The sequence below is a fragment of the Podarcis filfolensis genome (assembly GCF_964270895.1).
Source record: "Podarcis filfolensis genome assembly, chromosome: 6".
In the NCBI taxonomy this organism is placed as follows: Eukaryota; Metazoa; Chordata; class Lepidosauria; order Squamata; family Lacertidae; genus Podarcis; species Podarcis filfolensis.
The window spans coordinates 20,770,406-20,798,125 of NC_139609.1; the positions used below are offsets into that span (position 1 = coordinate 20,770,406).

General features: G+C 42.2%; 1 long non-coding RNA gene across 1 annotated transcript in view; it reads right to left on the bottom strand.

The window, feature by feature from the left end:
* Positions 1 to 9,577: 9,577 nt before the first annotated feature.
* The window catches only part of LOC310765506, a 32,625-nt gene continuing 14,482 nt past the window's right edge, over positions 9,578 to 27,720 (bottom strand). The window contains exon 2 of the long non-coding RNA XR_014549620.1: positions 9,578 to 10,182. This is a non-coding gene — a long non-coding RNA (uncharacterized lncRNA). The remainder of the gene's footprint in view (positions 10,183 to 27,720) is intronic.

Consider the following 27,720-nt stretch of genomic DNA (forward strand, 5'->3'; position numbering starts at 1 on the left):
TGTGCCTAGCTTTTAAATGAACTCTAGCTTGTTTGGGGGGGAACTACATGAACTTTTGGGTGGTTTCCCTATCTCTACACAAGGGATGATTTGTAGGTGTCACTAACCAGGTCACTGCACAGAAGTAGAAGCAACCGCTTCTCATTTCTGTTTCTCCCTTGTTCTGTGGCAATGAGAAAAAACAACTTGGTCCCCATCTGCGCTACACATATAAAGCAGCATCATGCCATCTTAAGCAGTCATGGCTTGCCTCAAAGTATGTTGAGGGTATGTTCCCTTCGCAGAACTACAATCAACCTTTTCCCTCAGGGGTAGCTCTGTGAGGAGATTAGGTGTCTCCTGGCAGTCCTCAGCACCTTAACAAACCTCAGCTCCCAGAATTATCTGAGGGAAACCACGGCTGTTTAAAATGTTATAATACTGCTTTTAATGGTATACTGCAGATGGGGCCTCACATCATTCCCACACATCATCCTCGCAGCTCACAACAATTGGCAAGTTGCTAGTGCTTTTATTTCACTTGCGTCTGGATGGTGTGTAAACAGGCCCTCAGGTAATTTTGTTGCTAAGAGTATGAAAACAGTAATCGTGAGGGAGGCTGACCTCTAGCATGTGACTCTCCCTCCATGTGGCAGGCTGTCTGTGTCATGAGGACAAGACTGTGTTGAGAGAGCACTTTTCAAATGAGAAGGACATTATCACGGGCAGTGCTTTTTTCTGGGTGGGGGGATGCAGGCATACCCCTAAACATTTTGTGAATCTAACGGGAGGAGAAACTAAAAATTTAATTTTTTTAGTTTCTTCTCTAGCACGGTGAATCGTCAGTTCCGTTGCTACCCCCGATGGCGGCCTCATTTCCTGTCACTGTGTTTCCTGAGTCTCAGACAGAAGCGAGCATTTAATGTGTCAAGTAGGAGTTGGAATCTAGCACAGTGATTGGTCAGTATTCCCCCCCCCCCGATTTGAACTATAAAATGGTGATTTTCTAGAGTCAAAATGAGAGTAGCCCCTAAACATTTTTTAAGGGGGGAAAAAGCACTTGATCATGGGAATTAAAGTAATAGGAACTGACTCCCTTTGGGGCTAGCCTGAAGACTTCAGGCATCCAAGACAAATACTGTTGCACCACCACCACCACCATCATCATCATACCCTACCCATCTGACTGGGTTGCCCCAGCCACTCTGGGTAGCTTCCAACATATATAAAAACATAACAAAACAATAAGCATTAAAAAAAAAACCTTCCCTGTACAGGGCCTCAGATGTATTCTAAAGGTTGTAGAGTTATGTATCTCCTTGGCTAAGGGGTCGCATAACTCTGAACCCTCCAACATTTCGCCAATGAAAATAGGGACATCCTAAGGAAAAGCAGGACATTCCAGGATCAAATCAGAAACAGGATGGCTTCTGTAAATCTGGGAGTGTCCCTGGAAAATAGGGGCACGTGGAGGGTCTGAATGTGGTGCCTTGTCCCACCTCTCCCTATCCCTGTGACTTGCCAGTCCTGGATGGCGCCATATTTGCACTCTGTTTCACAGCTATGTCATTATATTCCCTTGGACTCAAGCTACTAAATTACCCAGTTCTTAGTTCAGGCATCACACCCTCTTATTTCCTTGCCTGTTTCCCCTTTCTTCCATCTGTTGTGATCACTTGCTTGTTGTCTGGTTCCACCCCCCCCCCCAAGTTCTCCCTACTAGACCCACCACCAATCCTTCCTTTGTTCCTTGAAGCTAGAAAGAATCGCTCCCTATAATCTGCTCTGGCACAAAAGCAGCTGCCCTAGACAGTCATCCTAGGTTGCCTAGCAATTAGACCAGACACAGTCTTGTGCCCATTTACCCTCAGTAACACTTCTATAGGGAGAAAAGCGGATAAGGCTGCCCCCTTACTGCGCTCAGGAGCTCACTATCTGACTTGAGTTTGGCCAAGAAAGGGCAGTTGTTCCATGGGAGAGCATCTGTCTGGCATGCAGAAGATCCCAGTTTCATTCTCCAGTATCTCCAAGGTAGGGCTGGGAGACAGATTCCCTTCCTGAAATCCCAGATGTCACAAATGGCCTGGGGGAGTCAAATCATCTTTAAATGTAAGCCACATTTCAAAAACTAAGGGAAGCATACTTCATATTTAGCCCAGTCAGGAGCAACTTCTTGTTAAATCACTTTGAAACTTTTGCTTTTGTATAAAATGACGGACACATGTAATAAACAACGACAACAACATTGATGCTCAGTGGTTTTTCAGAAAACCTCTGTTCTCAGCTACTTTACCACTTCTCAATATGATTTTTTTTATTATAACCCAGATGGTGTACTGAAATGTAGCATACCACTAATTTCTTTCCATCTCCAATTTGGTGCTCAGCCACACTACCTTGAGTCTTCATTCAACACAGGAAGTGCCTTCCACTGGAAGAAAGGAATCCTTGGATCCCATTAACTTTTTTGTTGTGCCTTTTTGCCAGTGAGGCTTTCTAAGGGTGCACAAACATTATATGAATGGATTACACAGCCTAATACAGGGAGCAAGAGGCTGGGAAAGGGAAGAAAAGCTATTCTTCACCCATTTCTATGGGTCTATGGTGTGGCTGCGCTGGTTATTTTATCTGGTGTGTCAAAAAAATACAGACTTACTGCTGTTATTCTATAAGGTGCAAGCACAGAATCATGATTTGAGAATGAAGCGAAAGACTAGATGCTACATTTCATGGCTTCCATTGGTTTCATTCATTATGCTAATGATCTATTTAATGCCAGACTATTACCACTCCTAATGAAAATCCTCCAGGTATGGCTGTGATCGGATATTAGTCATAGAGTTTAATAGAAAGTAATATAGAAAAAATGTGTGTAGAATTTAATGAGAAAAATTGGTTGGAAGTATTTTTTTTTATTCCAGTGCACAATTTTTAGCAATGCAATTATCTATTTTAAATTGTGAAGTCAGCAATGTGGTCAGCTTAAGGCAGGGGGAGTGAGGGAAATCTAAAGGATTTAAACAAGACTACCAAGTATAGAAGAAGAAATTTTTAAGAGTGATCCATTTATTGTAAGGGAGAGAGTGAAAAATTAATGAATTAGTGTCTTCTTATAGAATCTTCAACTCATAACATTTGAGGGGAGGTGGAAGTGTTGAGAATAGAATAAAATTTGCTGTTGAGTCTATTTCCCAAAATTCTCTCTCTGAGAAATGTCTGATATTTACTGAGGTGTTTTTTTAAAACAACAACAACAACAACAACACCGTTATATGGTGATAAGCATTCAACCTGATTTGCTTAGTTCACATTCAAGCTGTTCACAAGATTGGGCCCAAGCCTGAACTCTAAACCAAATCAGGCTGATCAAGATGGATCTGAGAATCTGCTGAATCAGACTGAGATGGCCTTGGGTCAGGTCAGAGCAACCTGGGGCTGTCAAAGGCAGAGTGGTCAGGCAACAAGAAGGAGGAAGGAGCGACATTGCTGTCCTGGTTTCATCATGCCACCAATCGTTGCTGGTTGCCAAAAGGGGGAGGGTCAAGACATTGGGGTGCTCTGAGGGGTGCAACCCCATGCAGGCACAGCAGCAGGAGTAGTGCAGAAGGGGGTGAGGAGGGAAACTTGTGGCCCCTAATTGGAAAACCCAAGGAATGCTAGGGATTGCAAACTTCCAGATGTTGGGTTACAGCAGGGGTCAGCAAACTTTTTCAGCAGGGCGCCGGTCCACTGTCCCTCAGACCTTGTGGGGGGCCAAACTATTTTTTTTGGGGGGGGGGGAAATATGAACAAATTCCTATGTCCCACAAATAACCCAGAGATGCATTTTAAATAAAAGGACACATTCTACTCATGTAAAAACACACCGATTCCCGGATCGTCCGCAGCCTGGATTTAGAAGGTGATTGAGCCGGATCCAACCCCCGGGCCTTAGTTTGCCTACCCATGGGTTACAGCTTTCATGATCTCTCATCATTGGCCATGCTTGCTGGGGCTGATGGAAGTTGAAGACCAATAACATCTGGAGGGCCACATGTTCCCCATCCCTGCTTTAAGAGAACATGCCCCTATATGTATTTTCTGATAATGCATGGCTCAGTTTTTTCTCTCTCTTCAATACGTTTAGGAATTATGAGGAGCTTATAGAATGCCTGTAAATCAGAGAAATGTCTTCTAAGCTTCAGTTAGGAGCCACTTTTACAACATTACACTTGAACTTGCATATGGGACTCGGAAAGATATAGCTGTGTTAAGGACAATTCATAAGGCTAGTGGTGCTGCTTTATCAGTTTTATGTTTCGTTTTGTGGATTGATTTCATTTTAGTGGATTTAAATTCCCTTGGCAGAGAGCTCACTGTCAGAAATAATATCCCCAACTTTGTCTTTATCTTAGGTTCCATGCCCAAAGTGGCAAATGATGATGGGACTCAGAGATGGCAACGGATGGTTTGTGCTGAATAGTTTAATTATGGCTGTAGCTGCAGGAGTGATTTGCAGCATTAAGTTTTCTCCATGATTAGTTGCATGCTAGGGTAGCTCACAAAAACGTCCTCACATACAGTGGTACCTCTGGTTACGAACTTAATTCGTTCTGAGAAATCTGTTCTTAACCTGAAACTGTTCTTAACCTGAGGTACCACTTTAGCTAATGGGGCCTCCTGCTGCTGCCACGCCGCCACTGCTGTGCGATTTCTGTTCTCATCCTGAGGTAAAGTTCTTAACCCGAGGTACTACTTCTGGGTTAGTGGAGTCTGTAACCCAAAATGTTTGTAACCTAAGGTATTTGTAACCCGAGGTACTACTGTAATGAAAGAATGTATTAGGAGGCACAGAGCAGCTTGGGTTATCTATGCCATGCATGCCAGCTTACCCCATGCAAACAGATCACATATTTGGCAAGTGCAAGAAGTGGCCTCACATATGTACTGATCCTCTTTCCCCCCCACGGAGGGAGAAATCATGATTGTCTCTCCTCTTATGTAGAGGGGTTCTATGTAAGTTTGTTAGTAGACTTCCTTCTCACATGTGTTAAATGTGTGGTTGGTGTGTGTGTGAAAGCTGGATCATGTTCTGGGGATGAGTGACCCAGAGCCGCCCCTCCTCAACCCATAACTTTGGCTAGTGCCAGAACATTTGACAGTGCAAATAAGGCATAGTGACATAAATAATAATAATAATAATAATAATAATAATAATAATAGCTCTTGTTGTTAATTAAATTTGTATACCGCCCTATACCTACAGGTCTCAGAGCAGTTACAACATAAAATCACAGTATAAAAACACAAAATACATAATAAAAACAAAACCCAATAATGCCCCCTCCCCAATACATTTTCAAAGGGCATTGGAAGTCACTCAGCCAAAGGCCTGGTTAAAGAGGAATGTTTTCGCCTGACACCTAAAGTTGTGGTATGAAACTTTCTTACTAGTCATTCCAGCCACAGACAAAGATGTATGGGGAAGTATCCAGAACAGAGTTCCACTATCCTGCCACGAAAGCCCCCAGCTTGGTCATGTGAGCTTCTGACTGTCAGCAAAAGGAGGAAGTCAGGCAAGAGTTTTTGCTGCTTCAGCATGAGAATGCGTGACATTTCCCACACAATCCAATCTCCACCCAACATAGGGTGACTACATTTCAGGAAATGAATGGAATACTGTTGAACTAGAGCAAAACAGTTCTGTGGGTAGCTGATGCAAAGTCATTGGCATATCTAATAGCACTGACTGTGATGGGGAGGGAAGAGTCCCTATTCAGTAGCTAATCTGAGCTGTTCCTGTCAGACAAACAGTAATTGGTATTGAACCTTCATGATGGTAACTTCATGTCTTGTTTTCCTTCTGCTTTTCTGGGGAGAAGAGACATCCCAGTGTAAACATATTATTACCCGTCACCCCATCCTCCTCCCTGCAATGCTGAGATCTACAAGGGGGATACTGAGGACTCAGCTATACAGCTGCAAATATAACGTTTTAAGTGTGTTGTAAAGTGCATTATACAAATGTGACACTAGATGGCGATGGTGAGCAAATTCAACATATTTATCAAATTTATTTTTTTAAAAAAAGCATTTTCACAACTTTTTTTTTTATGTGTCTAGATTCCACCTGAGTCTAAGAAATAGGCAGTTGACAGACAGTTGTGGGTGCATGTGGGGGCTGGCTGAGGGTAGACTTGAGGTTGATGGGGCAGTGCCTCATCGAATCTGGAAGCACAGGCACAGAACTATGCAGCAAAGAGCTACTAAACATTTTGCAAAGGAGGCAAATTTGCAGAGTGCAATTTAGGGTGAACTCAGTTGTTGTCTCACTTAATTGATAAGAAGATGGTTTAGAATGCTTCAGTTGGATTTGCCCAGATAGACAATGATGGGGAATTAGATCCAGGTGTTATATATTGTTAGACAAATATGTTTCCCTAGGATTTCTTTAACAAAAGAACAGTTGAAAGCAGGAGTGGTAAACTAGATGAGATGTAGCTTTAAAGCAAGGGGTGGAGAGCCTTTTTGGTGCCACAGGACAGATCCTTATCAGGATTGGCACTGCAGGCCAAATTTGGCAGGTGGGCAGGCTAGGATTGCCCTGCAGGCCCGATTGTTCCCCACCCCTGATTTCAAGGGGTGCTAGTTTTCCTGGGTGCCAGTTTTCATTGATCACCTTTTAGTCTGTCCCTGAAGTAGGAGCAATTAAATAGGAGATTTATTATTCCAGTGCAGTGACTTCAGTGGTTGTTATTGTGAAGTGATTCAGAGGAAGGTACAAGGAGAACTCGCTTAGCAATGATACAAAGCAGTAATAAAACAATATATTTCTCTTTCAAAGGACCTGTTTAGTTAATCCATGGAAATGAAATTCAGTGGACTGGAGCCAGTGCTTTGGTGCAGATGACAAGCTATTATTTTTACAGGTTCATTAGGTATTCACTCACAGGCACTGAAATCACCTGAAGGCACATTCTAAGAAGCTAACTCTTGCCCTCAATCTTGTGGGTATGTTGAGGGCTGGCATATTACCTATCCTTTGTGTTTTCCCAAGGAGAAATGCATTAAAAAAATGACCTTTTAAAATGAAGGGACGCATACTGGTGGGCCTCAGCTCCCAGACACTGTTGGTGCCTCTATAGCAAGTCACTTTATTACTACTAATGCACTTAGTGAAAACATGGATCTAGTTGCCATAAAGAGCTCATTGCTTTGTTTTCCACATACTATCAAGATCAGCAAGCTTTCTACTTCCATCCATCTGTAATGATTAGCATAACAGGTTGAGTAGGAGACTATGTTCAATGGCAGAGCCCATGCTTTGCCTGCATAAGAACCCATGTTCAGCTGGCATCTCCAGTTAAATAAGGACTGCACAGGTACTGCTTCTTCTTTTTAAGGATCAAGTAGGAGGTGATGAGAAAGATCCTGCCTGAGACCCTGGAAAGCCACTGTCAATCAGAATCGGCAAATTGTCTTTGTTCAGACTTTACTATTTAAATCATCACACAGTGCACTTGCGAACAACCTGGAAATTATGTATATTGGTTGAGATGTGTGTTGTCAACCAGTCAACTTACATGACCACTAACACACACACACACACACACACACACACACACATACACACACTTTGCACCTTTTGTACTCCTCGACTCATAATCCACGTCTTACTACCTTTTAACTTAGATTTTCCATGCTATAGACCCTGTCTCTTCCTTTGAGACTTGGCTGCATGAGGGCCTGGCTTTGGAATAAAGCCACAAACCTGGGCTGAGTTCCGGACGAGACGTCTGCCTTCACTCAAAGCCCGAGGCATCTGCTAGTTCTTGGATTCCAGTAACCCTCCTACACATGGAGCTTGGAATGGTTTTATGCCGTATCATTTCAGCTCAACAAAATATTTTATATTTAACACAGGCACACACATGCCTCTTTCTGTGCTGCTTGTCTTGTTAAAGAAGTGAGATCCCATGCACATCTACTGAGAAGTTAAGTCCCATTGATTTCATTGACACTTACTCCCAGGTAGGTGTGCAAAGGATGGCAACTTTGGCTTGCTACCCTGAACCAGAGGCCAGGATTCTTGGAACCATGGTTAACCATTAGAGCACCCTAATCCAGATGCTTCTCCTGTCCCCACTGCTGTCTGCTTGCCTGCTCTCTCTTCCTCTGGTCTAGAGGGAGCAACAGCAGCTGCTTAATCACTTCCCTTCCACACCCCCAGGCAGAACTGAGAATTGGGCCCAGAGTGGGTGGTGACAGGAGGAGGCATCTTGCCCAAAAACCTCCTAATATCTGGAGATTCAAATCTCCTACATTCCTCAATCCTCAAGGCTTTTATTTATTTTTTAACCAGGAGCCACAATATCACATACATTTATGAGCCAAAAGGCAATGGAGGTCAGGTCCGTGTTCTAGTATTCATATTGTTACATGCCACCCCAATTTCCAGAAGTGGTGTGAGAGTCCAGGGGTTGCAGGTGTGATTTCCAGGGTCTGTGTTTCCTTTTCGGACAATGAGGCACAGCAGAGGTTGTTTTAATGATATATGGTTTTATTTACACATATATACAACCTGCAGCTAGGTGGAGTGATTGCAGAGCATTCACATCCTATGAGGGTCTGGCTTCCCCCTTAAGGGCAGCATTGGGTTCAAAAGACAACAATAAGCCATCCTCTGTGTCTCTTATTTCCAGTCTTGTCATCTCCAGCTCACATGGAGCTCTCCAACTTCAAGACCCCCGCCCCAGCCCACATCATTCAAAGTTGAAACTCTAAAGCTGGCCTTTGCCTTTGTTCACTAGCACTCAACAAAGAAGGGACCACACTCTCCTTTGCCTAGCAGTCTTGCCCTCTGATGCTTTTCTTGATGGGCCATCACTAGTCTTTGTCCCCTGCTAATGGCCCATCCAGCTAATTCTGCTGAGCTGGCTTGGCTCATTAGGATAATCAAATCTAGGGAGTTCTGTGTTGGGCAAAGTTTAACCAAACCTTGATTAAGTCTAACTGTTACTAAATCCAGGAATTATGGGGAGGATTTGGCACCCAGGAATTTAGGGGAATCTGGCCCCCCATAAACCCATAAGATCATGATTATGTATGTCATGAGAAACAGGCCCAGTTTAAACAGGGTGCCTGGCTGGCTGGTCTGCCATAGGTGATGTATCTAAATGGTTGAGTGAAGTGTCTAGTCCAGCGATTGGCAAGGTTTACCTTGCCTGGGCTGGTTCACTCCAGCAGAGATCCTTCCGTGGGCCAGATCGCATGTGCGCCTGAGCATGCGTGCCCACGATTTCCAGCGTCTGCAGTTCCTGCACCGTGCTATGTTGGTTTAGTGCAGCGCACAGGGACTCACCAAGTGGGCAGCTCAGTTCGGGGGCAGCTCGGGGCCAGTTAAATGACCCCCATGGGCCACTTGTGGCCGCTTGTGGCTCATGGGCCTTAGGTTGCCCACCCCTGGTCTAGTCCTTTGCTTTTGAGATTCTTGCTTCTTCATTGGGTCAGCAGAAACTACTCTGTATGTCTTGGTAGAGGGAGGAGTACACAGTCAGAGGGAGGAGTACACAGTCAGTTAGGTGCAAGGTTTTTGGAGCATATACAGTGAAATACTGGAGAAGAAGATGTTATATATTGTATTGTTATACTTGGAAACTGTACTAGAATCCACTGAATGAAGGGTGGCCTAGAATTTTTTCAGAAACAAAAAATAAAGCAGCACAATCCACCAGAAGCTATAAAAGTGAATACTAAGAGTATTAATACCACTAGTTAGGACCATTTTAAATGCATTATTGCCTGTTTCCTTTGTGGGTGTAATTACAGAAAGGTGATCCTCAGTGTTTTGGAGGGTCTTTTGCAAAATCTTCCTGTTGGGTCCTATTTCTGTCCACAAGATACTCACGAAAGCATACCCTGGAGGTGTCAAGGCCCCCAAAGTTCAGTGCAGACACTACAAGCCAGTTTCTCACTTTCCTTCCATTCTGTCCTAGGTTGACAAGGCTTTGCAACCTCTTCAAGATGTGCTGCAGGCAGTGCAAAGTCCACCCCCTGGTCTCCAAGAAGGAACTAGAAATCAAGGCAATATTCAGAGGCCTGATGAACACAACTTCTTCAGAAAATCCAGGTAAGGAAATATCCTCTGCTGAGCAGGAATCATGGTGAGGTCAGTGAGAATCTGACTGGCTGGGTCTTGGATTCAGGAAGATTTTGGAGGCAGCCCTTTGGAAGAAGGGAGATGATAATTCTTTCACTTTCCTACCGACCATATACACATATATATGCATACTTGCCTACCTAAACTACTTTGAGGGTTCCCTCCCACCCCACAACCAAGTGCTATATAAATTTTATTAAATAAATCAAATACATGTACATTTTGATGTCCCTTGTATATAAATGTATGTTTGAACACACATGAATCCTATGCAGAAACAGACTCACATTTATTGTCAAAACATAGGGTATGTTTCTTCTCTCTCTCTCTCTCTCTCTCCCTCTCTCTCTCTCACACACACACACCACAACAAAAAAATCTGTAGAAGTATAGAAAAGGAATCCTTTACAAAAATAGTTAGTAGAAGCTTTAAAATGAACCCTCCAACTTTTTTTTTTTTAATTCAAGCATAGCATTGCCTTCAGTGAAATAAGCTATACATGAATGTATGCTGGTAACTTCAGTAGAATAATCCAGTAGCCGATGAGAAAGGAGGCCATAAAAGACATGTCCAATACTTCTAGGGACCAGGCAGGATCACATTTCAGCCCATTTATCCCCTCTTCCTCTCGGTCACAACTGATCCCAGTGTCATCAAGTGTGGCTATTTTTGTTTCTAATCCTCTTCCTGCCTGGTCTGAAAAACTCAGCAGGTGAAATTTTTCTCATCCCTTTATCCCCATGTCAGGAAAACCTTAACATGCTTAATTTATTTGTGTCAGGCTACTATTAAAAGCAAGACCAGAAGGGAAGGTGGATGAGGAATAACGACTCCCTTGACTTTTTCTTTTTTAAAAACTCTCTTGTCTCACTTTGCAAGGAAGGGTGAATAGGCAAGCATCCCTTGCAAGGCTCTTGGATGGTTTTAGGATGGTGTTGTCAAGGTCTCCAGGACTAGAATTTTCCAATCTCTTTTAATATGTTCCCTCTTTAGAGGATTAATGGAATGGTCTTAATCCAGTTTGTTTCCTTTACATACAAGTAAACTGGTAACTCCATTACCGGTACTTTGAATGACAGCGCGGATTTTTAAAGCAAAATTCTGCACCCTTTAAAAATGTAATTCAAAAACAAAACACAAGGTGGTCCAAGGTGGTCAAAACTTTTCAGTAAGCGTGGCAGGAACTCCGCTTTCTAGTTGCTCCAAAAATTGATGAATGTTAATGTTGTTTGTAGCAAATAGCCCATCACACAGATGAGAGGCAGTCATTCATGCCTCGCTTTCCTTATTCATGCATCTGCTGCACAGCTGATTGGTGGCTACATGAGACGCACAGCCCCTCCCAAGAGCTCCATACCAGCTTTAACTGACTTTGGTAGGGTGTGATTGAATCCCACCTGAAAGCAGTGACAGTCTGAGGGGCCCCCACTTGTTACTGTCCTGTAGAATCTTGGTGGATCCATTGGCATTTGCGGTAAGAAAGCAGGGAGATAATGAAGCTTTGGATATAATGGTGTGCTGTTCCTTAAGGGATTCAGGCGACCACAAAGAAGGTCTCTGTTACTAGGTCTTTAATCAGTACTGACTGGTAATTTTTGAGTACTCGCATTGCTTATTTTGTGACAGTATTCACTGGTACCGGCACTTCTTTTTGCTGCCTTTGGCAGCCATTTTGTGCTGGCACCCACAGGACTTTTATCAATATTTGGGTATTGGAACCTCATTTTTTAAACCCCCTCACCAAAAAAGCACTGGGTACTATTGTTAGCAGTACTAGGCCTCCCTGCAGGTGAACTTGCAAGACCATAGTCATGCACCGTCTCTCCAGCTTAGAGTCTGGGTTCAGATCCCTGCTGGAGGCTGGGATCATGACAAATAATAGGAATGGAATATTACTTCTCCACCTCCTCCTTTCCCCAAAACCTGGAAATAGCAAGTGAACCAGCTGTGCCTCCATCCCACCATATGCTCCTAAAATGAAAAGCAATTATTTCTGTTGTCAAGGAGTCACTGAAAAATGTGGATCTTAGCCTTGGGGGAGATCTGTAGCCTTTGTCATTCTCCTTGCAAACAGGAGATTGTATTCAGGCTGTCTGAAAAATAAATCCATAATGATGTCACGAAGCTGGGCTGTAAGTGGGATGGGAAACAGGAAATGTAATGGACTGACTTCATCAGCACTCAGATCTAGTTCTAGCTGGTTTGGCATGACAAATAAACTTCTGAGGGAACACAGACACAATAGTGGTGTTTCCTAAGAAAATGTACATTCCCCCTTGCTTTGGGACAAGCTCTTGTAAACAAACAAAAATGGTTTCAGCATGGTGCAGCTGTGTAGTTCCTACTGGCTACTGTCCACCACATCTCCAACCCACTTCTCATATAATCTGTTTTGCATTATAGGTGTTTTTTTTTGGGGGGGGGGGAAGAGGTAAGGTGAAGAATGAACATATAAACCCACATATGATGCATTGTTTTTTTAAAAAGAGAGAGACATCCCATATAACCAACAAGGGAAGATGTAAGACTAGGAACAGATCCATATTACATTTGTAATGCAAGTTGCAATGCAAGGCTCTTAAACTGCACATACAACACATATTTAAAGCACATTCTCCCACAAAGTGTCCTGGGAAATGTACTTTGTCAAGGGTGCTGGGAGTTGTAGATCTGATAGGAGTGAACTATAATTCCCAGGATTATTTGGAGGGTGGAGATGGAATGCACTTTAAATGTTTGTTTTGTACAGAGCCTCACTGTTGTGATCACTTTATACCGTATATCATGTCTGTTTTTACCTCTATCTTTGTACCTGAGTTTTTTGAGTTATGGAAAGCACTGCATGCATTTGAATTGCTGTTTGGGGGTAAATTTGTTAGCATTCTTTCAACAATGCTGAATAATCTCATGTAAATCAGCCTCAGTTTGTATCTAAAACCACTTTTGTTCTGAAATTTCCATCCATTAACAGTTCCAACAGCAGCTCCTTCAGAATCTCACCAGGTAAATCATGGATGCCAGAATGTATTTATGTATTTATTGAGCATAGCTTTGGCATAATTTGAGTCCTGTAGGACAATGGGGATTAATTCGAGAGATGCCTCCAGAAAACACTCTTCAAATGCAAATTTTGATGCAGATTAATGCCTGAAAGCATAGATTTAATAATAACTGTTTTTAGTATACAAAAAGCACTGAAATAACTAAAGCTGCAGTCCTGTACACCAGTGGTGAAAAACCTCAGACCCAGGGCTCTGGGAACTCACGAGGCAATTCTCCTTATTGGCTTCCTCCTTTGCCAAATAAAGCATTTAAGAATTTTTTCTCTTTTTATTTATTCCTAACCTTCTCCTCCTTTTCATGGTTTTGTGCCTTCTCAGTTATGGCTCCCTAACTTTGGAATACTGCAATCTGAATGGTATAGCTCAGTATGTATAGGTCAAATATGTTTGTGACCCCTGTTACCCAAAAAGACAGCGTGCCTCCAGAGTGTCACTAATTTGCGGGGGGATTCAGGCATGTACTGTAATTCTAGTTGTGTGAAATTAAAGTGATTTAAAGCAAGCTGTCACCCTAGCACCACCAAATCACTTGAAACAACAACAACAAAAACCCCACTGGACGTTTTGCAGTTAGGAAAGTGACAGGGAAACACATTGAAAAGTGTTGGACAAAACGTGTGGGGCAAATGAACGATTAACAGCAAGATGTGTATAAACATCTTTCCAACTAGCATTTTCTCCAGGCTCCTGGGCTAACTGCATGCTTTTGCAGTGGAATCGCCACACTTCTTCCTCCTCCTCCTCCTCCTCCTCCTCCTCCTCCTCCTCCTTTCTCTTCCTATTATTCTCCTAAACGTGTGCTTGCCAAGATGTGTTTGGAACCCGACAACGGATCTGGAGCAGAGGAGCAGTGGGTGGAAAATGGGCCAAACACTCATCACTTCCCCATTCCTGCCCTGCCACCTCAGTTTCTCTCTCTCTCTTATTTTTTTAAAAAAGTTCTTTGGTCTGTTACATGCATTTAAATGTTGTCCAATTTCATCCTAACTTCCCCCTATTTGGTTATCTTACTTTCTCTGAAGTTGCTGATTTCTCCTTTCACTGGAGCTAAGAGCAAGAGATCATTCATAACTCAGGCTCTTCCTTACATCTAGAGGACATCCCATAGCTACTAATAAAACTAGTGATTTTAGGAAGTGAGACAAATTGCAATGGCTTTGTGTGCTCTCTCTCTCTCTCTCTCTCTCTCTCTCTCTCTCTCTCATTTTCTTGTGAACCAGTGGAAAGGAACTTACTTTATTCTATCTCTATTTCCCCTCAATTATGTTCCTTTTTTTTTTTTAAACCCCAGACCTCACACATCTTGTTATAAATCCCAGGATTACCTAGGATACAGATGATGAAAATCGACGTTTCCAATCCCAGCATTACCCCTGTCTTAGTTCATAATGCTTAGCTTTTATGTGATACTTTTATCTTTGGAAAGTGATTTGGAAGGATTAATTGGTCAATATCTGCATTATTTGCTTCCATTTACCATACAGCAAGCAGAGCAGTAAGCAGTAAGGGTGAAGGCAGACACAGTGCTGATTCCCACTGTAGAGTTTTAGGGCATGCACACTGTAGAGCTACAGCAGCTGCATGGGGTCTCCACTAAAACTGGAATGTTCAAAGTGGCTTAATGTATTTCTTCTTTAAAGAACAATGTGTGAAAAATACAAGAGACAAATCTACACTAAACACTTAATCTGGTCATTTTCTTCTTCTTCGGAAACCCTGTGAACTGAAGTTTAGAAGTGGTGGGATGTTGTTAGGGATCTCTAACACACCATTCTTGGCAAACCAAACTACAGTCATTGGGATCCTTTTAAGAAAACCATTGGCTCCCAGTACATTTCTGAGCACAATTCAAAGTGTTGGTGCTGACCTTTAAAGCCCTAAACGGCCTCGGTCCTGTATACCTGAAGGAGTGCCTCCACCCCCATCGTTCAGCCCGGACACTGAGGTCCAGTTCCGAGGGCCTTCTGGTGGTTCCTTCACGGTGAGAAGTGAGGTTACAGGGAACCAGGCAGAGGGACTTCTCGGTAGTGGCACCTGCCCTGTGGAATGCCCTCCCAGCAGATGTCAAGGCAATAAACAACTATTTTACTTTTAAAAGACAACTGAAGGCGGCCCTGTTTAGGGAAGTTTTTAATGTCTGATGCTGTATTGTTTTTAATATTCGGTTGGAAGCCGCCCAGAGTGGCTGGGGAAACCCAGTCAGATGGGCGGGGTATAAATAATAAATTATTATTATTATTATTGGCAGTTAAAACTAGTGTAAATCAGAGAGTAGTTTATCCCTGTGCTTAATATGTAAATGCAGAGACTTTTACAGGTATATGGGAGATAGAGAAGATGCCTTGCCTGCAGAAAGTCCCAGGTTCATTCCCTGGTATCTCCATTAGAAGGATCTGGTAGAAAGTGATGAGGAAGACCTTAGCTGGAGGAGAGATCCGCACCATGCTTTTAAAGCACATCCAACATACATTTAAAGTACATGGCTTCCCCTTAAATAATATTGGGAACTGTAGTTCGTTAAGAATGCAGGGGAATTGTAGCTCTGTGTGGGGTAGACTACAGTTTCCAGGATTCTTTGGGGCAAATAATCTCCTTTAAATGTGCTTTGGATGTACTTTAAATTTATGGTGTGTATCTGATGTCTGACCCTGGAGAGCTACTCTCAGCTACAGTAGACAGTACTAAACTTATACCAGATTGATTTGGCGGAAGATAGCTTCCTGTGGATTCTATGCAACATTAGTCCTACTCAGAGCAGACCCATTAAAAGTAATGCACAAGACTAATTTAGGACAATTAATTCCATTGGGTTTGCTCCCTTTGTTCCAAGTGCAATGGTTGTTACAGGTCCTCAGTGTAAGTTTGTTTGTGCTCCTGAGTATTTTGTTTTGTATAATTTTGCATCCCATCTTTTTTTTGTCTAAAACAGGTAATGTAAAGCAACTAAAGCATAATATGTACAATGACCCCCACAACCGAAAGTGTTTTAACACTTGGGGAATTTGTCTCTGCATCTCTTTTTCCCCACATGAATTATATCCAGCTATGTTTTGTATCTCTGTGCTTTTATTACCCTAAGTTCTTCAATTAATAATAGAGCTTCCTTTGAAGGTGGAAAATATATGACATTGTGCTAAATAGACTAGTGAATCTTACTATGTCATCATTAAGGACAAATGTGTAAGAATGCTTTTAGTCATAGTCAGTTCTTATTTATCAGTCAAATTCTTGTTTGAATTTATTTTGCTGGACACTGTGTGAGCTTAGGGGGAGACTCCCATCTTGAGGAGTGATCACCCACCAGAGCACACCTCTTTGGACTGAGTTGGCATTTGTTTATCAATAACGTGCCACTTTGTTTTATCGTGCAAATGTTTGTTGTTGTTTTTTTAAATAATTTTTATTAACAGGCCAATCACATCACATTATTCAAATCACATTGGTTCCGAATTATACAGCCAAATTTTAAATTTTGGAGGGTACCCATATATCAAGCTCCGCACGAGTCCAAAATTCTGGATAAGTCCAGACATCACTTATTTTACTGCATTAATTAATCAGTTCTATCCAGTTCAATCTGGATAGTCCTTTATTACTTTCTTTCTCATCTTGTTGTAGTCATATATTCTTTTCTTTGCGATCTCTGATGATTCTCACAAGCAGACTGAAAGCTGGCGTCTCTGTGTGGGTTTTGTACTCTTCAAAAGTTATATCAATCCAGGACAGCCTCTGTTTAACACTTCCATAAACAAGGTTAATCTTCGGTCTGTCCTTTATTTTTCCAGGCTAGCCAAATAAATCAAATAGGTCAGAGGGCTCTGTCAGGTCAAACTTTCAATTCCGACACTCCTTCTCTTTCCAACATTCCTGATTCTCCTCCCCCGTCCTTCTTTCTCCGGCAAGCCTGTCTTGGCGAGACACCATTTTTTAACTGTGTCATAAAAATTTTCCACTTTCTCACCGTTCAGATCTTCTCTCCTGTTGTAATCCATCCCCACACAGTTCTTAAAATCCTGCTTATGATTCTTAAAAAACGCGACAATCTTGTTTCTTTCTGGGGTGGAGGGTTATTTTATCACATCATATAAAAGGAAAGAAAGGGTTTTTCCTCCACCCCCCCTTTGTTCCAAACATACAGTCTCTTAGTGCTGACACATCAAAAGATTTACTTATCCATCCGTCGCTCCCGGTCACAGAGATCCATTACTCAGCAGTCTTATCGTCGAGCTTTACTTGATATATGTGCTTCAGCTTCATTTCCAATCATATGTTTCCAATTATAATTCCAAGCTGAAGCAACCAGCACGCACTAATTGGAATCGGCGTCAGGAAGATCTGACTTCACTGAGGGCTCATGCCAAGTGTTCGGCACCCCTATCTCTCGGATCAGGGGGTGCATTATGAACACCGCTGGCAAGACAGGGTCTCCCCACCTCCTGGGGGGAAGGGAAGGCTGCCTACTTCCCATAGCAGCCCCTGAATTACCTCGTATGGGTCAGAGAGATGTTATTGTCGGCCATCTTCCAACGCGCCACCTGGTGGCCCCTTTATCGTGCAAATGTTTGATTTAGCTGCTGTCCAATGAGTTCTGATGTCCGACATGTTGAGTGTTTTGATAATGTGGCTCAATAAAATATATCTTAAACTGATAACTCTCCACCTCGAATGATCTCCACATCTCCTCTTATTTGCCCATGTTGCTCAACATAGTGCTTCTCTAAGGTCCTTTGATACACAACACAGAACCCAGCAATGAGCCCTCATTAGCACCAGTAGTTTAAAAAGTCTTCCTGTGCCATTCCTGGGCTGGCTTTCTGCACTCCTATATTTGTGCCTTTTGACAAGTTGCTCTAAGCAGACAGTTTTATTCCGATTTCAGTTATGCTGCCACTGCCCTAATTCATTTCAAAACTCTTCTCTTCTTAAAAATTGACCAGGCTTCCCTCTATAGATGCCGCCGACCATGAAAAGCTTCTTTTCAGGCACATTTTTAAAAGACAACTCTTACACAAATCACTAGTAGAAAGCTGTGTGGTCCATCAGATCTGATGTTACTTTCTTTACACAACTGTCTGCATGTGGTAGGATTTCAGTGCCTGTAACTTGGCCTATGCGGCTGACCAGAGATGAGTTGGAATCAGTGCTCCATTGAAATAAGGAACTAGCTGGTGACAAAAATAAACACCGTGGGCGTAATTCAACATTGCACATTTCTAATTCTTTCATTAGCACAAGGATTTCTGCTTGCCCAACAGACCAATCTCCCCTCTCTTTCCACTGCCCCACATGCTGTTCTGGGGGTTCTACTGACCCTCCAGAGTGCATTTGGGGGGAGGTATAGGGGGCACTCAAGGGAAGGAGATCGGGTGGAAACACTAGCACTCCAGTTTACAGTTGAATCAAGTTATGATTTAACCAATCCTTTGCCTTCTGGCCAAACACTGACAAAACCCTTCTCTCAAACACTTTTTCTTCGCTTCTAGAAGCATCACTTGACTCTGGTATATATCACAGTCATTCTGTGTATGTATCGTAATCATGACAGGTTGCCATAAATCAACCAAAGAGAAACCTCCTGTGGTTTTTCTTCAAATTGCTGGCCATATCCCATAGGCCCATTGGCATCCTTATGAATTAGAACAACAGAACTGGCTGTTGGATTTGCCAAATCCACAACTCCGAGCTCTTCATGAATGGGATGGGTGGGTGGACATATGGGCAAAAAATGGACTTAGAAATAAAAACATGAGGACTTGATAACTTAAACAGATGCAAATGGACCACTGAAGTAACATACTTATCCCTCAAGGAGATTATCTCCATCTTTAAAACAACCCCACAACTTTAAATTTATTAGGAAATAGTCATTTGAAAACACTGGTTAGAGGGTTGCAATGGGCCTAAACTCAGCCCCTTTGAGCTCTCTTGAGCCTGACAAACTTCAGACATTTTACCACCTAAGAAATTACAGATCTTTAGAGAAAACTAGATTGTGAAGTGTTCTGGTGAAAACTTCTCCTAGGTCCGTTCAGTCTTGTGATGCCACCATCAAATATACTGTTCACGTGTTGATGAGGCCATACTTATCAGATGTGTTGACTAGTTCACTAAGCATCAAAATACTGCAGACGGTTCTGAACTGGCACATGCAAATCTCTGAGACTGGATGGAGATCTATATCGCATGGATGGAGATCACATTAGATCCCTTTCCCTTGGAATGCAACTTGCACCATGCAAGTGGAGCAACTGGATCCACATATGAGACCATGGGTCTTGATCCAGTGAAGGAATCAGAGCACATAAGCCTGCTTATTTTTGTTGTTCTCCCTTGCTCTGTTGGGAATAATAAGCTTTTAAAAATACAAAACAAGAAGTTACTCCCTTCCTGCTACTGAATTTTAGCCCAAATAAAACGTAAACCGCCCCCCCCCCTTCAGTGATGAAGCTTAGGAGATATCAGAGAGAGCCTCTAAATGTCTGGGGTCTATCTCCTCTCTCCAGTCTTGTTGCTGCAAGTTTGCCCCTTTCTTTTCCATAATTTATGTTTGTCCATACGAGAATGGGCAGTCCTGGGACTCCTTCTACTGTAACATTTTTCTCCAATGAAGTCTTACTCAAATTTTTACTATGAGCCTAGGTGGGAAAGCGTCATTTCAGTGGCTGCCTTGGTTCCCTGTTGTGTTCTGGATTGATTCCAAAGTGGAAATAATGATCTACATAGCCCTTAGCAGCCTGAGCCCAGCATATTCAAGAGGCAATTTTCACAGGCTACCCTTGGTATAGAGCATAAGAGGAATTAAAGATCCAAATCAAAGGCTGTATGTTCCATTCCAACCACGGTCAATGGATCCTGAGTTCGCTCAATAACAGACAAATCAATCTGCATGGTAAGAAATATAGGGCTGTATCCGATGGTTGTTATTGTGTGGGTTACCTCATCTGTACCATGCTAAAAACCAAAGATGAGAAGCATGTGATGCTTGGAATACAAACAGCAAAACCCACACATTACCATGATTTTCCATATTTCCTGACGGCTAGATTAGATCAGAAAAAAACAGAGGAAATGAGTATCTTGTTAGTATTTCTGTTTCCCTCCTCTGCATCATTAAATGGCCATGTAACATTTCCAAAGAGACCAAATTAGATCTTGACTTACAGGGAAAGCATCCTTTTTGGGCCTGCCAGGAACTAAGACAGCGTCTGGAGTCAGATGCCAGGTTGCTGAGGTAGGAAAGGAAGCACTGAATCAAGGGAGGCACGTTGTTGGTATGAGAGAATGATCTCTGCCTTTTTTGTCGTGCGTTCAGTCACTCACTATTGTGACCAAGAAATGGAACCAATTGAGGGATTTTGAAGACAGGCGTTATCTCAGTTGCAAGTGGGAGTTGCAAGTAAGTTCATAGGGACAAAGTCAATTCAGATCTAAGCTTCCAATACTGTATGCATAGAGTAGGCAAAGTACAGCATTTTAGCGTGTCAGTTAGATGATTTTAATTGATTGATTCGGCTTTCCACCATTTTTTTTTGTTTACCAGGTTCCCCTCCTCCCCATCTCTGCTGTGATTGTTTTGTCTGGTTGTTTCCTGTCTTGTTTGAATTTCTTTTATTACATCATATTTAATTATAATACTGTTAACTACTCTGGAAGCGTCTTAGCTAAACAGTGGCATATATTTTTTTTGAAAATAATTGAATAGACAAATGCCTGGTTCTGGTTGGCTCCTAGAGCCATGATGTCACCAAAAACCCTTGCCTGGAGAAATTCTGTACTTTGAACAATTATTTTAAAAATGAATTAGGCAATGACCGAATGGATAAACATATGAATGCCTGTGTGCTGCCTTTAAATACCAAAAAAGGGAGCAGGGGAGGCAAGGTAAGATGACAGCTGAGCTAGCCTTCAGTTTCCAGGTTTGCACATCTTTCACTCTAGTTGCAAAGCCAGAATCATGCATTTCTATACCACTCTTCATCCAAGGATCACAGGGAGCTTTACAATATCAAACACAAAAATACACAACTAGTAACAAAAAAAGCAATGCCCCCGCACAGTTTAAACAGCCATAGGTAAAGGGACCCCTGACCATTAGGTCCAGTCGTGGCCGTCTCTGGGGTTGAGGCGCTCATCTCGCTTTATTGGCCGAGGGAGCCGGCGTACAGCTTCTGGGTCATGTGGCCAGCATGACTAAGCCGCTTCTGGCGAACCAGAGCAGCATACGGAAATGCCGTTTACCTTCCCGCCGGAGCGGTATCTATTTATCTACTTGCACTTTGACGTTCTTTCGAACTTCTTGGTTGGCAGGAGCAGGGCCCGAGCAATGGCAACTCACCCCGTCGCGGGGATTTAAACCGCCAACCTTCTGATTGGCAAGTCCTAGGCTCTGTGGTTTAACCCACAGCACCACCCGCGTCCCTTAAACAGCCATAGATTGTTTAATTAGCCAAAGGTCTGGGAGAAGAGGAATGTTTTTGCCTGGTGCCTAATATTGCAACTGTGGTGGAAAGCCATTGTGATAATAAAAGACTATTAAACACTGTTCCTTCTGTCTCATGCTGGTTAATATACTGGATCCAAGTGTTTCTAAAAGCACAGATCATGCACCAGTAAGCCACCATGTAGTCTGTGGAGGAATGCTGCATATATGTTTATGTTCATATTATTATTATTATTTGAGGGAGGGGGTGTTCTGTGACTGTGACTTTAAAGGTTTGAGGCTGTGTACTATTAAAAATGTTGCAAGCCTGTGCAGCGGTAGATCAGATGACAGGTTCTGACAGTGGAGAGAGAGATGATGGCTTAAAAATCTTATTAGACGGGGCGTGGATCAGGTAAATTCAATCTGATTGGTCTGGGTGACAGCAGACTGATTGGCTGGAGGTTAGTGTCAGTTGGAGTAAATCGTCAGTGAGAGAGACAGTTGTCTCTAGCATTGGCATCCATCTCATGCCTAAGTCTACTATACACGCTACTATGAGGTTCTGAAGGCATTCCTGGTGAGTTGGTGGCAGCTGAAAATCAGAGGAAGTCACATACGTAAATCTGTGATGATACAAAGCGAGGCTGATGGAGCTGTTGTCCCTGACATAGCCGTAAAAATCAGCTAGAATTACGTCTGTTCTTTTAGCTTTGCTTTTAGCTGTGGGGGAATTGTGCTTGCTATGATTCCCTAATTGCCTGGCCATCTGATGAGCTTCTCTGTTCTGCAAACAGCAAGCATAAAACATCCACACACTACTTGTGCCAAATGTTTTCCGCGTGGGGACCCTCAAGTGTGCTTTCTGATTATTCCAGTGCTCCCGTTGTCAGAACTTATGGCAGCATCTGAAATTAAGGTGCTTGCCAAAAAAAAATTAGCGTGGGAGTGAGAGGACAAACTTCTGTTTTTCGCAGGGGAAATTGTGTTTCTAAGTATCTTGTAAGCCTTTATCCCTTCAAGATGTTGCTTGTAGGTTATTTATACAAAGTGTATCAAGAACGCTCTATTCCTGCATCAGACTTCAATGTGTACACTAGGTAATGGAGCCCAGGAGGCACAATGCTCACAATGGAACTTTGCTCATTTTCTCTGCGCAGCCAAGCAGATGCTCACAAGATATTGCACCTTCTGCCTCTAGGAACTGCCACACCTCCTAATCAAATTTTAAACTGGAGTTTCCCAAGGGCCCGCAAATAATCTTGAAGAATAGCACACATGACCACTTGTTTCTAAAACTTACTTGGGTAGTAAAACGCGGCACTCCTGAAATGAAGCTGCTTGGTAGCCTTACTGCTGTAGTTGCCCCTCTTTCCACATACAGCCTATTTGGGTTTTAAAGCTCTGGCACCATGAGCAGTCATCCAAAAAGGCTTGCAGAGAATATGGCTGCAGCCATCTCACAGTTGGCAGCCATAATGTCCAGGTCCTTCAGCTGAAGCTCTTCCTCAATCAACTCTAAAAAGAGCCGTCATAAGTAATGTCAAAGAGCCCTGCCCTATAACATGGACTCAGAAGATGTCTCAGGAGACCCTGAGTATTAGCTTCCTCTTCCCCAACTTCTCCTGCAGGATTGACACAGACTCTGAGCATCAGATGATTTCCTGCTGCTCCAATCCATCTGAATTGGCAACAAGCAGGGCTTTTTTCAGCCAGAACTCACTGGAACTCAGTTTGGGCACCCCTCAGGTGGGCTCCATTGCCATTATAAGAAAACAAGGGAGGCGTTCGTGGTGAGTTCCGGCACCTCTTTCTCTAGAAAAGTGTATCACAGAGGGCCCTGGATCTGCTACCTGCCGATCCTTTGTATAAATCCTCACTTGTGAAAATAAATGTGGAAACTGAAAGAAACCCAGCTGTGTCAACTGAAACAGTATCTATTTATATAAATGTATATTTAATGTGATTTGTTCATATTAACCTTGTCCATAGAGAGATCATGCAGATTCTGTTGGGCAATAGCATCAGATTAATGCTATCGCAAGGACTGCAAGGTGCAACAGAAAATGCTATTTTAATTTATCTAAACCCTAGGTAATAAGTTTATAGATTTCCTTTTCGCTAGTAAAGAGGCCAGAAGAGAGATATTGCTAGAGCTATCTTTTTTTTTAGCAGGCTGCTCCTCTGTATTGGTCTGATAAAACTAGCATTTAATAACAGCTTGAGGATTTTCTGTCAAATGCTTTTGCTTTAAGCAGTGTCTTAAGATGTGATCACCGGGTATAAATTTGGAAGTGACTGTGAGGAACAGATTGAACCAGAAGGTGGCAGTAATGGGGTCTCCCCTATGGTTTTAGAATCAGAGAAGCCATTGATATCAGAAAAGTGAAAGGACTGATTGGAAAGTGAATTCACATTATTAATATACCTTTATCCTGCAAGGTGTAAGGACACCATGTTGTTTCATTAGATGGCCAGAGGTAGTGGTGCCTGCTAGATTCACTACAAGGCCCAAAAACTAGCTTTCTGAAGGAGTCAAGAAAAGAAAAAAACCCCCCAAAAATTCAAGTTTATTGCTAAAGAACATTTATAAGTTTGCTGTACCTTATAATATCTGGAAACATAGGTGTTCTGAGGCATAATCAGAAGTTATCTGAAATACTGACACTCCCTATCTCCCTTAAATAGCACCAATATGGCAATGTTTGCATGACGGAGGCGAAATATTTCTGTAGATATATAAATACATACCCAGACTACTCACTTTGACAAACTTTTGTAACTTGGATCCCTGCCTCATAAAAAATACATCATTGATAAAATGTATTTTACATCAGCGAGTGGGTAGGTAAATTCTTACTGTTTTGAATAGTATCTTGGTATCTTGGCTTTTCTATACCAAACAAGGTCTTCAATTTGCCACGTAGAAATAATAAAAAGTAACACATGAAAATGCAGTAGTAGTGAATAAAAAGGTTTAGAGACAGTTTACTGATACCTTTGTAATAAAAACGTTCATAGAATTCTAACTCAGAAATATGAAAACAAGCAGCTTTCCCTCATCTCTCCAACACTGTAACAACACACTGTAAGTATTATTATAATTCATTTCCAACTGTATTCATTTATTGCCCCATGCCCCAAAGCAGCTGCTCTGTAGTTGATGTAATTATAAATTGGTAAAACTCATGTTGAATCAATCTGTGGTTGATACTGTTTGCATGTCCAAAGGCCATTTTCCTGGGTGGAGAGTACTGGAGCCATATTTATATTACCTCTTCCTTTATAAATTAACATACAAGCTGAACTTTGGGCAGCAAGCAATGACCCATTAGTGAGGGCTAGGCTTTTAAGTAGCATCAGATTCAAAGGCAAACAGCATATCCTGTCTCCACTTTGTCCCTTCTCAGCAGCTAGCTGCAAAACCTTCATCTGCTGGCTACATTCCAAAATGTCAGAGTATTCCTCCCTGGCCCTGTATCCAGGCAGGTGGAATATGCAGTAGCCAGTAGGCACCAGCAGCCACCAGTATCTGTTGAGAAAGCATCTTTAACTATCAGCTAAGCAAAAAAAAAAACAAAAACAAAAAACCTAGAGAACCTAGGGAGATATTATTTATTTATTAAATTTGTATTTAATAAATTTGTATTCCTCTGCAGATTCCAGGGTGGTTCACAACATAAAAACCACAAAATACATAATAGGAACATGAATAAAACAATTAGGGCCTTGGATGATGATCGCAGGGTCCGTGTAGGTCCATACGGAGAGAGCCTGTCCTTGAGATACTGCAGTTCTGAGCCATTTAAGGCTTTATAGGTAAAAATCAGCAGCCAGGATAGTCAGGTTAGGACAGGTGTATAACCTGTCACTGATAACCTTAACAATACCAAAATCAAAATTTACAAATTACAAAATTACATATTAATTCCCATGTTCCTTAAGGGCTGCTTCTGAGTTTTTTGGGGGAGAAAAAGGCTCATATCTCCAACATGTAACCAAAACATTTAACAAGTGGAAGAGGACAATTGACCAGAGGGTAAGAGAGAGGGTAAGTTGTGGCAGCACAGGATAAGAGGATGTCGATTTATTGCCACTTACAAGCAGTAAGCACAGTTTGCCATCTGCCTAAATATTTTCTGGTTGCAAAAAATAGACTGAAATGCTAGCTATTAAAAATGAATTTGACAAGTTTCCACTCATAAATGTTCTTCTGAATGTTCAGAGTTTTTCCACTTACAATATTAATGGAATACTGCATTTTCCACAAATTGTTATTTGAATTATTTAGCAATTTCCCCTCTCTCTCACACTCTTTGGGTCTAATAGCAAGCTATTATCTGCAAGTAAACAGTGTCTTGGTGTTTAAGTGTTTACGTATGAGTGGTCAGATAAAATAGACTTTATTGGTTCAATATTTTTGCCTGTGCTTGGGGGAATAGTAGCCCAAATAAAAATATAACCTTTTCTGTAACATTAATTATTTGTGATGTTATTTCAACCCAGTTCTGGGGAGCTGCAAAGGTCTGCTTTGAGTTGCTCTGTTAGTTAAATTGTGTCTGGCCTACTTAATGCCCCAAATATTTGTAGTGCAATATTGTAGAAGGCAAAACAAGAAAATAAGCCAAATATTTCCCAGATGAAGATGGACTTCAAATGGTACCATAAAGAATGCCACCTATTTCTGTGACTGATACTTTTATTTCCTAAAAAAAAAAATCCTCTATTTCCTCCAAAAGAAAAGAAAAAAGGTTGAATTTACACAATAACCTAGTAAACCTCTTGTATCTTGTTCCATTTTTGTGAGGTGGGCTTTCATGACACGTCACCTTTCCTAGATTCCTTACATTTAATTCAGCTTCTGCTAACCTACCTTCACAAAGGAGCCTTCAAAGCAACATAGTTAAACAAGAAAACAGTCTACATTAATCATTCCCGTCTACTGAGTCATACACAGCAATGGCCCTAGTTGGTGCTGAGGTTTTTGTAATACGTAAGAGGCATAAGCAACCTGAAAAAATTGGGTCACCATGTTGAGATTATTTTGTTGCTGGCATAGAAGTTTTGTTGCTGGATTGTAATATTGCCCCAGGCACTTTGAGACTGGAACTTCCATCAACCAAAGGAAGTGGCCATGTGGCCCTTAGCTCAGAGCTTTTGTGAAAGAACTCTCATCCTCAATGTGTGTGTTTTGGAGTGATGTTTGGCACTAGCACTACTACACCAGGAGCTAATGCTAGTGGTGCAAGGTGTTCCTCCACAGGGTGCCAAGCCAAGGAGGCACAAAACAACAACAACAACAACAATCCTATATTTATATGGGTGTCTACTCAAAGTTATGTCCTGTTCAGATGGGCAATTCAGTTGCCGTACCTATGACATAGTCTCCGTCTCAGTCAGTTTTATTGCACATAGCCAAAGGCTGCCGCAATGGACATAGTGAAATTGAGAGCATGCACAGAATGAAAGGCTATCCATCATGGGCAGAGAATTATAGAATTGTGTAGTCGGAAGGGACCACAAGGATCATCTAGTCCAACCCCCTGCAATGCAGGAATCATTGTGCCCAACATGGGGCCTGAACCCACAACCGTGAGATTAAGTGTCTCATGCTTTATCAACTGCGGAGGGCATTAAAATAAGAAATATTTAGGGAGCACCAAATGTTGTCCTCGCTCTGGGCGCCATATTGCCAAAGTCTGCCCCTGATGCTGAGCTGGCATAAGAACCTTAGGTGCCACCAGACTCAGTCTCATCTGTTTCCAACAGTGGTTAGCTATACACTTATCCAAACCCTGAAGTAAGGCATGGTGGAGATGTTTGGTTCCTGCTGTTGCTTGTTCCCTGCCGATGATCATCACAAGCATTCCGCTTCTGAACATGCAGTTTCAATTTAGTTGTCATCTTTCCTTCGAACAATGAACTCAGCTGCTGCAGCCAAAATGAGGCCACTGAGAAACAAGAGGAAAGTATGAGCATGCTCAGAAGAACCCCAAGGTTCCCAGAGGTACAAACAATTAGGATGAACGCCTAAGAGGGCAAAACATACACAACACAAAACCCCACCCTAAAAATGCCAAAGGAAGACAGCAGGTTTTGTGGCCACAAAATGCTGAGTGTC